Here is a 14857-nt window from a genome sequence, read left to right on the forward strand (position 1 = left end):
AAATGTATATTCTTATATAAACTTTATTTGTAGATTTTTTAAAGTAATATATTTTTAAATTTTTAATTTTGACAGAATTATTGCAAGAATAGTATGAGAGGGCGCCTGGGTGGCTCAGTTGGTTAAGCGACTGCCTTCGGCTCAGGTCATGATCCTGGAGTCCCGGGATCGAGTCCCGCATCGGGCTCCCTGCTCGGCAGGGAGTCTGCTTCTCCCTCTGAACCTCCTCCCTCTCATGCTCTCTGTCTCTCACTCTCTCTCTCTCTCAAATAAATATATAAAATCTTTAAAAAAAAAAAAAAAAAAGAATAGTATGAGAACCGTTTTTTGCATTTGAGCACTGGAGAATAGCTGCCAAGGAGAGGCATCCCCCCGCGGAGCTATAAATTCATCGTTTGTGAGAACCGTCAGCACTAAGGAACAAGGGGCCCCTCGTGGGGGCAAGGGGGCCGATCTTGTCCAGCACAGCGGGGGTGCGGTGGGAAGGGCAGGACGATCGTCACAGGACTGAAACCCTTGTAAATGGAGCCCCAACTCAGGAGAGGATAAGGAATTGGCAGGAGAGAGACTCGAGAAATTGAAGCCCACGAATCTCTCAAAATCAACAAATGATGTGAAGCCCGTGAATGCTGGTGAGGCCCTAGCAGGAGGCATCCATAAGGACCCTCACACCCAGCGAGCTCACAGCCAAGTCCTGAAAACCAATGTCAAGAGCAAAATCTCAAAAGCAACCAAAGAAAAAAGATGCATTATCCTGGGGAGTAATGACTGGACCGCTAGCCACCTTTGCAAAGGAGCAGGGCCTTCCACGGAGCTGGCCACAAAACCCACGAGCACGGCCTTCCACGGAGCTGGCCACAAAACCCACGAGCACGACCTTCCACGGAGCTGGCCACAAAACCCACGAGCAAAGAAACGAAACCTGCAAGCCCGGAATTTTATACATAGCAGAAACATCCTCAACAAACGGAGGGCATATAAAAATGGCAACAAGACGGGACCGACTCTGCCATATTAAGACAGGTTGTAAAGCCGAGACGCCCAAGCAAGTTCCTTACGTGAACCGGCCAAGCGTCGAGCAGGGAGTGCAGCTCACGGCCCCCCGGGAGGAAGCGGGTTGCGACAGCAGCGTCTTTCTCGCCAGGGGAGTACCTGCACGCTCCCTGAAGGAGGCCAGGGGGGACGGATGGGGCAACATGGAGACATCTGGGGGCAGAGCAGCCAACCCAGCCATTGTTCTGGAGCGAGGGCCGGCAGGCTGGGGCCTCGCGCTTCCAGGAACCCTTTTTGTCCATTTTGAATTTTCCATCACATACGTGTGTTTCCTGTTAAAAAAAAAAATACAATTTCAAAACATGCTATGGTGCCCGTGGCCTCACTCCCTGGAAGGGATGGAGGGAGAGTGGGACCCAGACCCTTGGTGGCACCACTGACAGCCGAGCCGGCCCCACAGAGAACCCCGTCCGCTGGGCCGGCGCTGGGCCGCGGCTGATCCACTCTGTCTCCGGACCTGCCTATTCTGATGCTGCCTGGAAAGCAAGCCACGCGTCTGTGGTCCTCCGTGGCGGGCTGTCCCGTGGAACAGTGCGCCGCCGGGGATCCTCCACACTCCGGGGGTGCCAGGGTGCCGTCTGTCTTTACTGCCAAGCCGTGCTCCTCTGTGTGGATCCCCGCGGTTCCCACACCGCCTGTCAGTTTGTGGTCATTGGGGTGTTCCTACTTTTCGGCTAGTAAAATAATTTTGGTGTGAACACTTACGCATCTTGTATGGATATGTGCTTTCATTTCTCATGGGTATACACCTAGGAGTGGACAGTACAAGGTCTGTTTGTACTTTTATTCCTCCAAACTAGATTTATTCTCCTTAACCACTCTTCGTTACAATTTTTCTCTTGTGGTAAAATGCATAACATAAAGTTTTCCATCTAAACCATTTTTAAGTGTGCGGTTCCGTGTACTGAGCTCATTCACACACTCGTGCAGCTGCCACCACCCTCCCCTCGCTGGACCTCTGTCCCATGAAATACCCCGTTCCCGCCCCCCAGCCCCCGGCCCCCACCGTCCCACGTCCCGTCTCTGTGAGTTTGATGGCTCCAGGTACCCCGTATCAGTGGAATCATGCAGTATTTGCCTTTTTGTAACGGCTGATTTCACTCAGCATAACGTTTGCCAGGTGCATCCATGCTGTAGCAGGTTCCGTAATTCCTTTCCTTTTTATTGATTTATTTACTTACTTTTAAGATTTTACTTATTTATTTGAGAGAGAGAGCACGTGAGAGAGCACACACACAGGCAGGGGGAGCGGCAGAGAGAGAGAAGCAGACTCCCCGCAGGGCAGGGAGCCCGATGCGGGGCTCGACCCCAGGACCCTGGGACCATGACCTGAGCCAAAGGCAGACGCTTAACGACTGAGCCACCCAGGCGCCCCTGCCCTGGCGGTTCTTACTATGACGGCAAGACGCACCTCGGCCACAGCCACCAAGGAGCGTTGAGGAAACCGGCTTGTGACTCACACAGCCCGGGGGTATACGGCGCATCTGGGGCCACACAGCGAGGCCGAGGTGGGAGAGAGAGACACACAGAGAAAGCACAGGCCTGGGGTTCTGCCTTTACTGGGGTCCAGGGTGGACTGCCTAGGGTTTTGTGGGTTCACTGTTTGTTGGCGAATTTAAAATATAAGAGTGGGAATTAAAGTGAGGTCACTCACACAGTCAACTCCCTAGGTCATCCAGAGCTTTCTGGAAAGGGAACTTCAGGGTGGGGCAGCCTGGCTCTTTATCTAGTAGTGTAGTCAGAACTTTGTGTTTATTTGAGATGGATGTCTTTGAAGTGAATGCTTCGGCCGCCAAAAGCTCAATGCCAGGCACTTACATAACAGTGTAGAGAACACATTGTGCTCATCTGTTCATCTGTCGATGGACACTGGTTCATGGTGTGCAATCCTTTTAATAAGATGCTAAATTACGTTTGCTACTATCTTGCTGAGGGACTTTGCATTGTGTGCATAAGGGAGATGAGCATGCAGTGTTCTGATCTTCTCCTGTCTTTGGCTTGGTATCAGGTAAATGCTGGCCTCAGAGTGAGTTAGGAATATGCCCAGCTTTTTAATTTTTGGGGAAAGTTTGAGAAAGATTGGTATTCGTTCTTCTTTAAATGTTTGGTAGCATTCACCAGGGAAGCTATCAGGTCCTGGGCTTCGCTTTGCCAGGTTTTGATCACCGATTCCTTCTCCTTACAAGTTATAGGTCTATTCAGATTATCTACTTTTCATAATTTAGTAGGTTTTGTGTTTTTAGAAATTTGCTACTTCATCTAGGTCATCCAATTTATTGGTGTACAATTGTTCATAGTATTCTCATGATCTGTTTTATTTCTGTAGAATCAGTAGTAATTTACCCACTTTCATTTCTGATTTTCATATTTGAGTCTTCCCTTTTTTCTTAGTTCCTTTAGCTAAAATTTTGTCAATTTTGTTGATCCTTTTGAAGAACCAACTTTTTGTTTCATTGGTTCTCTCCATTTTCTATTCTCTATTTTATATATCTCTGCTCTGATCTTTATTATTTCCTGTCTTCTGCTAGCTTTGGGTTTAGTTTGTTCTTCTTCCAGTTCCTTTTTTTAAATTTAAATTCAATGAATTAAAATATAGTGTATTATTAGCTTCAGAGGTAGAATTCAGTGATTTATCAGTTGCATATAACACGCAGTGCTCATCATCACATCATGTGCCCTCCTTCATGCCCATCCCCCAGTTACCCCATCCCCCCACCCCCCTCCCTTCTGTAAGCCTCAGTTTGTTTCCTGGAATCCAGAGTCTCTCATGGTTTGTCTCCCTCTCTGATGTCTTCCCATTCAGTTTTCCTTCCCTTCCTCTATGGTCCTCCATGCTATGCTTTATGTTCCACATATGAGTGAAACCATATGATAATTGTCTTTCTCTGCTTGACTTATTTCACTTAAGCATAATACCCTCCGGTTCCACCCATGTCGATGCAAATGGCAGATATTCATCCTTTCTGATGGCTGAGTAATATTCCATTGTATATGGTGGTATATATAGACCACCTCTTCTTTCTCCATTCATCTGTTGAAGGGCATCTCAGCTCCTTCCACAGTTTGGCTATTGCAGACATTGCTGCTATGAACATTGGGGTGCAGGTACCCCTTCAGATCACTACATTTGTATCCTTGGGGTAAATACTTAGTAGTGCAATTGTCAGGTAGCAGGGTAGTTCTATTTTTAACATCTTGAGGAACCTCCATACTGTTTTCCAGAGTGGCTGTACCAACTTGCGTTCCCACCAGCAGTGTAGGAGAGTTCCCCTTTCTCCGTGTCCTTACCAGTTCCTTAAGTTGTAAAGTTAGGTTGTTGATTTTGAGATCTTTTTTAATGTAAGCATTTATAGTTATAAATTTCCCCCTTAGCACCATTTTGTGTCCCATAAGTTTTGGTGTGTTGTGTTTTTGTTTTCATTTGTCTTGAAATATTTTACCCATTGATTTCTTCTTTGATCTATTGGTTGTTTAGACATGTGTTGTTTAATTTCCACAATTTTGAAAATTTTCCAATTTTTTTCTGTTACAGATTTCTAACTTCATCCCATCCTCGTTGGAGAAGATACTTTGTATAATATTTATCTTTCAGAATCTATTAAGATTTAATTTGTGGTCTAACATAAGGTCTATCCTGGAAAATGTGCTCTTTGGAAGAACATATATGTGGCTGCTGGGTGGAGTGTTCTGTATGTGTCTGTTAGATGTAGTTGGTTGTGTTGTTTAGGTCCTCTACATCTTTCCTTATCTCCTGACTGGTTGTCCTGTCCACTACCGTGAGTGACATCGAAGTCTCCCAGTTATTACTAGAGAACTGTCTATTTTCCAGTTTTGTGAATTTCTGCTTTGTATATTCTGATGGTCTCTCATTAGGTGTGTAATTGTTTATAATTTTATCTTCTCACTGTAGAGAGCCTTTTATTAACATATAACGCCTTCTTTATCTCTTGTAAACTTGATTTTAAGTGTATTTTGTCTGGTATTAGTGGGACCACCTGCTCTATTTGGGTCACTATTTACATGGAATGTCTTCTCCTACCCTTTCATTTCAACCTGTCTGTGTCTTTGGATCACAAGTGGGTCTCTTATGGGTAGCATATGGCTGGATCTTGTGTTTTCATCCTTTCTACCAGTCTCTGTCTTTTAATTGGAGAGTTTAATCCATTTACATTTAAAGAAATTACTGAAAATGGGTGACTTATTTCAGTCATTTTGCTATTTGATTTCTATGTGCCTTACAGCCTTTTTATCCCTCATTTCCTGCATTCCTGTCTTCTTTTGGGTTTAGTTGATTTTTTTGTGGTGAAATGTTTTAATTCCTTTTTCATTTCCTTTTTGTGTATATACCACACCTATGAAGGGGAGGAAGGACCCTAGCCCTTTAAATCTGTTAAGTCCCTTCAACTGCAGGGGAAGGATCTTGTTACAGTGGGGTGGGGGTGAGGGGAAGGTGCAACAATACTCCCCTCTGTGTCTACACTATGGTGCTCAGAAGCTGCAATTAGTCGTTAAAGCACAGATCCCCAATGTTTGGAGGGCATGGTCCTCTTTGCTCACCTAGGTTCCCTCAATCTGTGTGCAGGCTGCTTCGGGAATGCGTGGCGGGCCAGGCTGGGGCTGGTGCTGGGAAGGTGCTCCTGTGCTAAGAGCTGAAATTGACCAGAATTAACCACAGTTTATTGCCAAGCCATCTCCTGGAATTTGCCAGCCTTCTGCAGACTCCACAGTTCCAAAATAGTTATTCAGACGGATTCTGCCAGTGCAGTTGCTGTCTGGTGTGGAGACAGATTCCTGGTGCTCTCTCTGCCATCTTCCCAGGGTCCTCTCACAACCATTTTTAAAAGAAAAGTTCCCTCTTTTCATAACATTTTCTTCATTCTAAAGGGTGGTAGTAGTACCGGGGCACCTGGGTGGCTCAGTCGGTGAAGTATCTGCCTTCCTCTCAGGTCATGGTCCCAGGGTCCGGGGATTGAGCCCCGCACCGGGCTTCCTGCTCCGTGGGGAACCTGCTTCTCCCTCTCCCACTGCCCCTCCCCCCCACTCATGCTCTCTCTATCACTCTCTCTCTCTGAAATAAATAAATAACATCCTTAAAAAATAAAAATAAAAAACTAAAGGGTACTAGTACTAACCCAGCCTTAGATTTCCTTTGTTTCCCCTTCAAGATGAGCAGTTGCTCCATTTCAGTTGGAAAATGGTGACCAGAAATATTAGGGTGACTGTATTTTACATAAGATATTTTTGGTCTCATGAAGAGGTAGGGCATGTCCCTAACCGACCTCATTCATTTGCTTATGGCACTGGAAAAGGGAGACCAAACCCCAGGGTCTCCCGGGTTTGTATGGCCTGGATTTGGGGGAATCTGTATGACTTAGCTTCATGGGCCAAGAAAGGCACCACCTGTCTCCTTCGCTGTCTAATAGCACCTTTACCACTTATATTTCAAAGGAAAACAAGAAAAACCAGCTCTTCAGTGTCGCAAGTGAAGAAAGAGAGCGATACCTGGATGCCCCAAGGTCCCTAAAGGAAGATGATGAGAGTGGCTGGAACACTTTTCCCAGTTGTTGCCCTAGGGCTTGACTCCAGGCTGTGGGAATACTCCTCTGTGCCTATCCACCCCCTGCTGGCGGGCCACCTCACTCAGGACCAGAACTGTTCAGTCCATTAAGATCTGACCCTTGACAGAAGCAGGAGAATGGGTGGGAGCTTGTGAACGTTGCTCAGCATTGTCTTGGACAGAGTTTTAGGGACAATGAGCTTTTGTTGTCTCTCTCAGGGCCTGACACTTCTGTCTTATCCCCCTGAAAGTACTCCAAAATAGATCTAATGTAGGTTGAAATGACATCCTTCATTGTGCCATGCCCCAGAACACTGCAATCTGTTTTCTTTGATTTTTTTTTTTTTTTTTTTTTTTATAACTTAGAAGGTATAATCTTCTTTACTGCCAGGAGTATATACGTGAGTAACTCTTTCCAGGATGTGTGATATGGATGCATCTCAGATACCTGGGTATTTAAGAATGGCAAAGGCTGAGGTGAAGCATGTAGTTCAGGTCCAGAAGGCAGGCGGGGCTGAAAGAATTTGGAGGTATGTAGCATGTGTCCAATATGCCCACAAAGGGAAGGCAATCAGACCGACCATGGCATCCCATCCGCAGCAATAAATGCCGGGAAACAATGGAACAATAGCTTTATTGTGTGAAGGGTAAGTAACTATCAGCACTAAATTATCAGTTAAGCTATCTCTCCAGCATGAGGATAAAATAAGGCACCTTGGGACCTTTAAAGACCAGAAAGAGCATGTAAAACTTAGAAACTCTTACTGGAGTAATCACTAAGTATAGTTTGTCAGGAAGGAAGGAGTGGGTTGAAAGAAGCAAAAGCAAAGACATTGGTAAATCCTATTACTAAAGGTAAATGGTGTTAGTTATTTTAAAATTAAAACTTGAGAAAAAAGTTAAATTAAAACTTGAGGGAGATATAAAAACTATGTAGGAGTTTCGCTTTGTAAATGGCAGAGTAGCTTGTGTCAGAGTAATTTTAGATAATAATTACATGTTCCGTAAAAAACTAAAAACACTAGAGATATTGGAGAGCAACTAAAGAAGGTACAAACTTGAATACCAACAGCCCTGGAAGGAACAGAACTGCAGCAGGTGACTCGCAGGGAAATGGCATTTGGCTGAGGACACAGCTGGCAGAGGTAGAAGTGGTGGGTAAAGCCCCCACGAGGAAGCTACCATGAGGCCAGTAAATCTGTGTATAAACCCCATGCAAATCCTGGTCGGACTCCTGAGCTGCATGCATGGGGGAGACGCCAAAGGCCTCAGAGAAGAAATGCAACAGCTGAAGCCTGAAAGGCCTGAGCAGACACAGCAGCGGCTTCCATCAGAGGGAAGCCAGATGTGCTGTTTGCAGCCAAGCAACCTGCTAGGACAGAAACGAACACTCTTCCAAGGAACATAATACAATCCAGAGTTGCTACAACATCCTGACAACAATGGTGGGGACACAATAGTTTACAATAAAAAGTTACTAGACATGTAAAGACACAGGAAAATGTGACCTATCAAGAAAAAGCAGTCAGTAGAAACCTACCTCAAGATAATGAAAGATGGTGAAATTAGAAGACAAGGGCTTTAATATATTCAGGGAATCCAAGGAAAATATGGTCATAAAGAATAAACAGATGGGGGGGCGCCTGGGTGGCTCAGTTGGTTAAGCGACTGCCTTCGGCTCAGGTCATGGTCCTGGAGTCCCTGGATCGAGTCCTGCATTGGGCTCCCTGCTCAGCGGGGAGTCTGCTTCTCCCTCTGACCCTCCTCCCTCTCATGCTCTCTGTCTCTCATTCTCTGTCTCTCAAATAAATAAATAAAATCTTAAAAAAAAAAAGAATAAATGGATGGGGACTCTCAGAAGAGAATTAGAAATTATTTTTTTAGAGAACCAAATGGAAATTCTGGAACTCAACATTACTATAGATCATATGCTGGGTCATAAAGTAAGTCTCAGATATTTCCAATAATTGAAATCTGGGAAAGAATATTCTTTGATTACAATGGAGTTGAATTAGAAATTAATAATAATTATACATCTGGGGAAACACAGATCTTTGCAAATTAAAGAACACACTTTTAGATAATCAAGGGGTCAAAAATCACAAAGGAAATTAGAAAATATTTCAAACTGAGTGACAATGAATATATAACAAATAAAATTTGAAAGATAAGGTGAAAGTGAGCTTAGAGGGAAAATTATAACTAAAAATTATATAAATGTTGGGGTGCCTGGGTGGCTTATTCAGTTAAGTGTCTGCCTTTGGCTCAGATCGTGATCTCGGGGTCCTGGGATCCAGCCCTGTGTTGGGCTCCCTACTCAGCGGGGAGTCTGCTTCTCCCTCTGCCTCACTCTCCCCTCCTGTGCTCTCTCTCTCTCTCTCAAATAAGTAAATAAAATCTTTTTAAAAATTATATAAGTGCACATTAAAAAAATTCAAACAAATGATCTAACATTCCACCTTAAGAAGTTTGAAAAATGAGCAAAATAAATCCAAATTAAGTAGCAGGAAATAGAAGAAAAAGTTATAAAGGTGAGAAATTAATAACAATTAACTGACAGAGAAATTGACAGAGAAGTCAATAAAGGCAAAAGTTGTTTTTTGAAAAGATTAATAAAAGTGATAAAGCCCTAGCAAGACTGATCAAAGGAAAAACAATCATAAGTTACCAATACCAGAAATGTATGAGAAGATATTACTACAAACTCTACATATTTTAATAGCATAATATTACAACATTATGAATAATTTTATACTGATAAATTTGACAACTTGTGTAATACATGCTTTTAACACAACTTACTAAAATTGACACAAGGTAAAATAGAAAATTTGAATAGCCCTATTTTTTTAGGAGAGAACTTTAATGGACTAAACACTATTATTGACAGCCCTATGTCTAGTAAAGAAATTAAATTTGTTATCAAATGCCTTCCCATAAAGACCACACCTGAGCTAGAGCACTTCAAAGGTAAATTCTATCAAATAGTTAATGAAGATATGATGCCAATATTTCACAAAATACTTCAAAAACTAGGGAGAAGAGAACTCTTCCCCACTTGTTTTATGAGGCCAGCTTAATTCTGATGTCAAAACCTGGCAAAGACATTATAAGGTATGAAAAATTACAGAGAAACATCCTTCATGAAAAGAGATGCAAAAAATGTGAACAAAATACTAGCAAGTTGAACCTAGTAATATATAAAAAAAAGTAATACATCATGACAAAATAGGGTTTTTCTGGGAATGCAGGGTTGGGTTAGTATCTGAAAGTCAAATCAATGGAATTCACCATATTGACAAAATAAAGGAGAGAACTACGCGAATATCGCAATAGGAACAGAAAGAGCATTCACCAAAATTCCAACTCCATGCAAGAGAAAGGCTCTCAGCAATCAAGATCATCAGATTAAAACCTACAACCATCTCAGGTCCAAAGAACAAGGAACACAAGAGTCAACTGAGCGTATGAGCAAATACTTTGACCTTTTGTTGTAATCCTCATGTTGGTGGGCAGTTTCTTCCTTTGATAAACTCTGCCCTGTTTTGAATTTCAGCCAGTCTCATTATGTGTTTAAAGGTTTCTTTACATTTGCTCTGCCTTGTTAGGGCGTTCATGTGACACCACACGTATAGTGCTCCCTTCCTTGCTCTTAATTCTTTCATTTCTGCTGAGACTTAATATTTCCAATTCCTGAACCTTCACACGGGTATTATGCTCTTGTTTGCTACAGAATTAAAAAGCAGGAAGAGGATAAATACAGCGATGTCTTTCATGAGGTAAGCTCTGGTGCACAAGGTGTGAAACCTCTGGGCATTTTGGAAAACATGGTGGAGGAGCTGAGTGAACAGGTGAACGGTTGGGATTTGAGGAAAGTCATATATGTACGCCATTTATAATTGTACTTTTTTAGCAGACTGTCAACCCAAAGTCTCTGTGTGACTTAATAGCATTGTGTGTTACCTCTTGGAATGATGTGTTCATTTTTAAAAATTTTTTAAAAGTATTTTAAATTTTTAAAAAAATATTTATTTATTTATTTGAGAAAGAGAGAGACAGAGAGAGTGCTAGGGTGGGGAGAGGGAGAGAAATATCTCAGGCAGACTTGGGCTTGATCTCATGACCCCGAGATCATGACCTGAGCCGAAACCAAGAGTCGGACGCTTAACTGACGGCCACCCAGGCACCCTGATGTGTTTGTTTTTTTTAAGGTAAATTTTCAAGCTGCTGACAGAACTTACTTTGACACTGTTGTGGAAGCCATGGGTGGAAACCCAGGACTGCTTCCTCTGCCACTTTGGTTTGCGAGGAAAGCCAGTTGCAGAGGTAAGTGTGGTGCTGTTTGGTGCGGAAGGAGGAGAAAACACACACACAGATGTGTGAGTCTTGCACACATGCATTCTGGAGGGCGGATGACAAGATCTGCTCTGTGGGGCTGGCCTTGCAAGAGGGCTGGTGCGCGCCAAAGAGTGTCATGTCACTCCTCCGTGGTTTGATCTCCTCATCTAACACACTGATCACTTTTATTACTTTCCAAAAATAAAAATAGCAGTTTCTGGACAGGGAGATCATGGTCTGCTCTTATTTTCTTCTTGTGTTTCTCTGGATAAAAGTAAATGAACCACCATCTCCACAAATGGCAAATGCACTACATGCCGGATAGTAGAAGCCACGCCTTGATTGGATAGTAGATAATAGTTCCTGGGACAACTGGCAGATGTGGACATGGACTAGATGCTGGATGACCTGAGGGATTGTATTTATTTGGTTGAGTATGACCACGGTGCTGGGTTCCACGGGGAGCTCTGTGGTGGAGGGTGACCGCGGTGCTGGGTTCCACAGGAAACTGGCTTAATTCTTTAGAAATGCCTGTTGAAGTACTGAGGGGTAAAATGCCAAGATCTCTGTCAGTTGACTAAAATCCTTTGACCAAAATAGTAAATGAAGCAAAAATAACAAAATGTTAAATTGTTAAATTAAGGTGTTAAGTGTGTGGGTATCTGTGATACTCTTTTCTCTACCTTTGTGTATGTTAAAAGCTTTCATAATTAAACTTGTTTATTTTATTTTATTTATTTATTTTTTTTTAAGAATAGGTTCTTTTTTTTTTTTTTTTAAAGATTTTATTTATTTATTTGAGAGAGAGAATGAGACACAGAGAGAGAGCATGAGATGGGGGAGGATCAGAGGGAGAAGCAGACTCCCTGCCGAGCAGGGAGCCCGATGCGGGACTCGATCCCGGGACTCCAGGATCATGACCTGAGCCGAAGGCAGTCGCTTAACCAACTGAGCCACCCAGGCGCCCCTAAACTTGTTTATTTTAGAAAGTGTTCCAGGCACACTGCCCCTTCCAGGGTTCAGGGGCGTGACCTGGACAGAAAGGTCGTCCTTGGTGGTGCTGCTCAGTGGTGGCGAGGGCCTGAGGGGATTGCACAGAACTCTATCCGCTTCTCCAGGTCATCTTGGAAGAGCGTCATTCCAGGAAGTGACATCTGTCTTAACCATTGGACTCAATCTCACAGTTCCCAATTTCCCCCCCGGGGGTAAAGAGTGGGGAGACCCCCCACGGGAGAGAACCTGACACTCCCCACTTCCTGGCCACCGCCAGCCCGCCCACCCCTCGGCCACTTTTCACCCTCAGGCTTATCCCCTGGTTCTTTCTAGTATTTTCCTTTCACCTTCATCTCCTCTCAGATTTCTCTTTCAATCTTATAATTCTCTGATGACTAAGGTATTTTCCCAGGTCTGTGTGGGAGCGTTTGCTGCCCAGTGATGGCAGGGATGCTGTTTCTGTAGAGACCCAGGCCCATGAAGGTGCTAGGGCATCACCCAGACGAGGTGGTGAAACATGGGGTGGGCTCCGCCCGCCATTCTGAGGAGGAACGCCAGCTCAAGAAGGGGAGGAAGCGTTATCTTACAGCAAACAGGCCGGTGATGATCTCACGTACCCTCAGGTCTTTAGAGAGTGGGCTTACACGGTGTGTGGACATTATATGTTTGGGTAATTTGCCCATGATCAGAGTTGGGGTGCAGCCAGGCTCAAGTCCTGGTGTTAGGGCTCCCCCACTACCTCCTAGAAAATGCCTCTTGTGGACTCATTGTTTTGTCAGCCCCTAAAATTGCTATGTTTTCGTGGGAGCATGACTCACATGAGTCTCCAGGCGTGTCATCACACAGAAAACCTTCAGGGACACGGCACTGCGCTCTGCAAGGTATCAGAGCGCTATGGCAGGAAACCCTCCATCACCGCGGCGCTGAGCACAGTTCAGTCCCGCACGCGCCCACAGACACAGGGCGCTCCACATCTGTCCAGGGCCCAGACACAGGTGCTCAGGAATTCTGGCCCTAACAGAAAGTAGGATGGCTGCATGTGACACAGGGAGGCCTTGGGTGTGGTGGGCGGTGTCTGCAAGCGCGTTTCAGAGTTTGTATTTGGGTATTCTATGTTAAATATCAGACATTTTCTATTCTCAAAGCACAATTGCACAAACACCTGCACACACAGATACACGTGTGTGTGTGTGGGCGACTTTGTCCTGCTTGCAAGTCTGTTCCTGTCTGGGACAGACCTGCTCTGATACCTTTTCCTTTCCTTCTTTAACGTGCTTTCTGGAGATCGTCCTCAGGTTCACGGTGCTGTTGTTTGGTGTGTGGTGACCACCAGCTGCTCCGGTCAGTTGCACAGTGAATAGGTAAAGAAGGAAGGTGTGATTTCTGGGGGGAACCAAGGGCACACCTTGCTTATGCCCTGGAGGTGCACGTCATCCCATGGACATGAATGTGGGATATGCATAGCCATGCTTGCACCCTGGCACGAGGCTGTGCTAACCTCTATGTTGTCTCAATTCTAGTGTGTGTGTGCTTAATTATCATTTTTGGAAAGGAGGTAAATTGGAGAAAAGTTTAAAGAAATACACACGATAGCTAACATATTGCTAGGCACTGTTTCAAGAGCTGGACACGTGTTAGCTCAATTACTCCTCACAAAACTCCACAAAGTACAAAGTCACATGAGACACGCTACTGCGAGGCAGACAGCCCAGCTGTGGTGTGGGACACCGAAGCCGTCCTCCCTGAGGGTGCCACCAGAGCTGACCAGCGGGTCTGCCTCTACCCCAAAGCCTTGGACCCTGCAACTCACCCAGGATGGTAACTGGGAGCTGAAACCTTCTGCATAACCTGAGGTCCCAACAAGCCTTGATGTCCTCTGCTCTCCAAGAGTAAAAGCTGAAAGAAAATGACAAAGTTGAGATGACCCCTCGTCAGCTGCCTGAAACCCAGACTCTTCTTCCTGTTGGGGAAGAAGACTTTCCTATCTCTGCTTTTATTTTTTTACCACCAAGGGAAACTATTTCAAGCTTCTCTCTCTACCTTAGTTAGATGTCAGGAAAAACATGGGCACAGAATCATTTCCATGGCAACCATTCCACATAGTAACTGTTCTCAATTATTTCTTCTCTGGAGTGAGTGGTCTTGGGCATTAGCTATGTGTGGATTGAGCAGGGTGAGGCAAGTCTCTGCTGCAGAGCTCCCTGGGTGTGTGCGGTGCATCTTTCCAGAAGGAGCCTTGTTTCCCAAACTCCACTGACCACAGAGCCCTCCCCACCTGCCTCTTGTCCTGCAGGACCCCCACTGTCATCCTTATTGTACTGCTGCTCTGTGACCTATTTACTTCAGAAATGCTGCAAAATGTTTGTAGAGAGTCGATTTAAAAATAATAATGATACTTTCAGCCATACCCTGCAGTGAAAGTGAGACACCACACCCATTCCAGGCCCCCCCTACCCCCACCCCAGTGCACAAAACATCACCCGCAACTTGCCCAGGGGGAGCTGGGCTGAGCAACCTGTGACTCACTCTGCAGCCAATGCCCATGGGAACAGCAGGGACCCACATCCCTCCTGGTCGGAACGCCGAGGGAATGCGCTGGTCTTGGCGTCCACCTCCCCACAGCAGTCAACATGCTGGGGTTTATCTTGTGATTCACCAGTGTGAAGATTTCCACCTTCAGGAGGAGAGAGTATGGTTCCATGGTGTCTGGTCCAAGCCTTCGGGAAGCATCTTCAGAAACGTCAGGCTCAGCAGGATTTTACTCTCTGTGCCCCTCCTTGAGATGCCGGGGTCTTACATCCTCGTCATGCAGTCATGCCATTGCTTTGCTGAGTCATGAATAATGCAGTTAGGAACAGTGTTTTTGTTCTGAAGAAAGACAACTCCTAAGTCATCGCTCACACCCGAGAGAGGACA

At 44.8% G+C, this 14857-nt stretch overlaps 1 long non-coding RNA gene across 1 annotated transcript in view; it reads right to left on the minus strand.

Moving 5' to 3' along the window:
• Positions 1–219: 219 nt before the first annotated feature.
• Positions 220–14857, minus strand: part of LOC115944118 (uncharacterized) — a 31961-nt gene continuing 17323 nt past the window's right edge. Inside the window, exons 4-5 of the long non-coding RNA XR_014146817.1 lie at positions 13752–14769; positions 220–1325 (exon numbers count right to left, since the gene is read on the minus strand). This is a non-coding gene — a long non-coding RNA (uncharacterized LOC115944118). The remainder of the gene's footprint in view (positions 1326–13751; positions 14770–14857) is intronic.

The sequence above is a fragment of the Leptonychotes weddellii genome, chromosome 7 (genome assembly GCF_054177405.1).
Source record: "Leptonychotes weddellii isolate Sample4059 chromosome 7, ASM5417740v2, whole genome shotgun sequence".
Taxonomy (NCBI): Eukaryota; Metazoa; Chordata; class Mammalia; order Carnivora; family Phocidae; genus Leptonychotes; species Leptonychotes weddellii.